Here is a 3917-nt window from a genome sequence, read left to right on the forward strand (position 1 = left end):
CACGGGTGGGTGTTCAGGTCAGCTCAGGAACCACAGTGAGGCATAAATTTTGTGGGAATGGCACCAATTCTACCTGTGCAATCCAGGCAGGCTGTTATCAGAGCAGAAATGGTTCCTTTATTACTTTTTTTTTTTTTTTCCCCAGTCGACTGCTTGGGAGAGCATCTCTTGGCACTGGTGCTGCACGGGTGGGTGTTCAGGTCAGCTCAGGAACCACAGTGAGGCATAAATTTTGTGGGAATGGCACCAATTCTACCTGTGCAATCCAGGCAGGCTGTTATCAGAGCAGAAATGGTTCCTTTATTACTTTTTTTTTTTTTTTCCCCAGGCACAGCTCCCTCTATATTTCCGAAAGGAAAAATGCAAATTCCCTAATAGTTTTTTTGAGAAGAAAAGATTTCTTTAAGAAGCAAGTTCCTGCAGGCAACACAGAGCTGGCTGAGCTTGCAAAATAATTCAGTGTGTGGCAGGGATTAGGCGAGTCTTATTTTCATTGGCTTCGAAGTGGCTGGGAAAACGAAGATGCGGAGGTAAGGACCATAATAAGGAACAAGCTCTGTAAAGAGGCTTGGCTCCATCAAACCTTCAAACCCATTTGGGAACGCTGGGGGTTTAGCATTATTCTTGAGCTGACTTGACAAAGAAATCTGGCGTCTTTACAGCTGAGCCTTAGAATGGATAATATTAAAAAAAAAAAAGCCATAAATTCAATCTCCCACAAGATAAGGGGTGGCCAGCTGATGCCCAGGGCACGGGCAGTGCTGATAAACCCCTGCTATGGGTGCTCTCTGCTGTGATGGGAGAGCTAATTGAGGTTAAATAAGTGCACTTCCAGCACCAGGGTGCATGAGGTCTGAGGGTGGGCGGCTGCCAGTAGAGACACACGGGGTCCATTTTGCAGACTCACGCAGAAAACTGCTCTCCTTTTAACAAAAATGCTAATCTTCAGTGATAATATAAGAGTACTATTAGCTATGAAGAAAGAAGGGAAGCAAAAAAATAACCAAAAATCCCATGGCCATGTTTCCCAAGATTTACAGTGCTGTGACTGCGCATTTTTCAGTCAGAATAATGACCAAATATTTAAGTACTAGCGAGTGAGTGGGTGTGATGTGGTGGGGTGTTGTGTTTTGTGGGTTTTTTTCTTGTTTGGTTGTTTTTGTTTTTGTGGGTTTTTTTAGGGTTGGACTCGATGATCTCAGAGGTCCCTTCCAACCATGGTGATTCTGTGATGGACACAGATAATTTGGATTACTTTGAATCCAGCATCACTATGTGATCCACATGTGGATACAGGGAGTCCATGAGGTGCTTCAGCAGGAGCTAATGAGCCATCGTCACCCCAGCACATCACAGCAATTTTAGGAGCCCACGTCAGTCTGGAGCAGCCCCCATCCAGGGCACTCAGGGACCTGGGAGGCTGGAAATAAATACATCTGCTGCCTCTTTTTGTCCAAGGATGATTTTGTGTATCCAGCTTAAGTTTAAAATTTCACAACCACTTCAGGTGGATGGTCCTGTTTGCTGCCCTCTTTCCATCAGGGACAAATGTCTCCCCACCCACGTGTTTTTGGTGACAAAGTCTAAACTGGCATTCAGATTGCAGCATTTCCAAGGGAAAAAAAAAAGAAAAAAAAAGTCATCTTTATTTCTTCTACCTTGCTTTCCTAAAGACTGGTGAGGGTTTGGGTGAACTGCTCTGTTGGTTTTTGGTCTGATAGGTGAGATGAAGGTTAGATGAGCCACCAAAAGCAGCGTTTTTGTCACACCAGTTGTAACAGGAGTTGCTGTGCTCCAGGGCTGGTGCGTACATCTAAATAAAGGCCATTAAGCTTGGACTGGAGCCAGGTCTTTCCTTGCTGGGCCCTTCTCAGCTGTAAAACATAATTGCACTCCCTCTGAAACTGGGCTGTCGCTGGCTTTTGCAAGAGGAGGCGTGAGTATTGGGGGGTTTCATCCGTCGATTCGTACTGTGGGTTAATTCTCTAGATTTAGTGGGATCAATGTGGTTCAGAAAAAAAAAAAACAAACCCTAAAGAGCCTTTTCTCTTCTGCTACACACTGGCACGGCCCCATAACGCCAATGAAATTGATTGGGAAGAAGTGGGCTCAGGACAAATGGGTCCCCCACGAGCTGTAACCATCTCTCCTGGCTGGGAAACGATGCACATAAAGCTGCAGATTTCTCTGCTGTGGCAGCAGAGAGGAGCATAAAAAAAGCTCCTGTGAGGGGAGTATGATTTGTTATACGTTCGTCACAGGGGCTGCTGAGGTGTTGCTCAGGATTTTTGCCTTGTTACAATTTCCCAGGTTGTGGAGCATTTTTTTCTGCAGGAATTGTTGTCTACCTGCATTTAGGGATGTTGAATGGAGACCTTTTTACAATTTTTTTCTCCTGGTGCTGCACGGTTTGCTGTCATTTTGTCATTAGTTAAGGTTTTCACCCTGTTCCCTGTGCCCAACCACAAACTCCATGTTGGGACATGCCTGCCTCTGGAGTTCAGATGCAGCCTACAAGTTGTGGATCTTGGCAAAATTCAGGGGGAGGAATGTCTGATGCAGGAGATGGGGAGCAGATCAACTCAGCAGGGGATAAACTCCATCAATAGCAGATCCACTTGAGGAGATAACTGCCCTTCTCCTTCCAACTGCCCATTGACAGGCTCCCCATCTGTTAGGTCCTGGTTCTCAAACCATCTCAGGCCTCTTTGCAGCAGGTCCTGAAGAAACAGTGTATGGGGCTGGGGGACTGAAACCTTCCCTGTGTGGTGAGGAGAGAAAAAATCAATTCAAACTTCAAAAAAAATCAATTTCTGAAGCTTTAATTTTTTTTTTTAATTAAATATTTACTAAAATGAGCGATTATGCAGTGAAGTTAGCTTCCCTATTTGTAATACAGTTATGCCTAGACATCCTGATGGATTGCTACTCTGCCGGATGTGAATTCCTGGACAGTGTTATACGCTGGTAGAAGCAAAGTGAGCAATAAACCCTGAGCTGCAACCAACCCTGGAGTGCTCAGCTTCCCACATCACCTGACACACAGTCTAGCTACACATTTAACTGTTCAGTCTGTGACCACTTCGCAACAAATAAACCACACGTGGGTAAAAGTACCTAAAGGGGGCTCCAGGAGAGATGGGGAGGGACTCTTGATCAGGGAGAGGAGTGATAGGATGAGGGGGAATGGTTTTAAACTGAAAGAGGGGAGATTTAGATGAGAACTCGAGAAGAAATTCTGTGCTGTGAGGGTGGTGAGACACTGGAAGAGTGCCTTCTCTAGAAAGAAAACCTGTAAAGGTTTCCTCAAGATATCCTTCATCTTCAAAGGTCTTGGAAAACCTGTCCTTTAGCAATTTACTCACTCCCTTCTGTTCCTGATCCTTATTTTAACAACTGTTCTTACCTGCTGTTAATTTCTTTGTTGCACTCTCTGGCCTGGTTTTACCCTCTGCTGTGCCAAAACCCTGACTCAACGTGGTTAGAAGTAGAGAGAGATCCTTGCAAAGGACATGGAGTTCAGGTGAAAAAGTTTACCAGCACCGACTGCTTTCGAGTGTATGCCCTGCTGGAATCCCTCACCACTTCAGCTATTAAACACCACAGTAATCACAAATAGACATATAACATTTATAATTATGATGGGCAGTGCCCATCTACACTGTGTTCCTGGAGAATACCCTGTAAGTGAATGATGTATCTGCTCCAAACCCCTCAAGGAACTCCTAGACAATCCCTGGTTTACAAGTACGACATGTACCTGTGTCAATAGATAGTCATCAAAACTCCATCTTACTACTCCCACCATCATGTCTAGAAAATATTTAATAGGAATCAGGCTGAGGACTTGCTGTGCAGTGCTGAGCACTGGCTTGCAGCTGTAGGTCATAATTGTCTTCCATGCTTGCCCTTTGTGG

Source organism: Calidris pugnax, unplaced genomic scaffold (genome assembly GCF_001431845.1).
Source record: "Calidris pugnax isolate Ruff unplaced genomic scaffold, ASM143184v1 scaffold43, whole genome shotgun sequence".
NCBI classification, from domain to species: domain Eukaryota; kingdom Metazoa; phylum Chordata; class Aves; order Charadriiformes; family Scolopacidae; genus Calidris; species Calidris pugnax.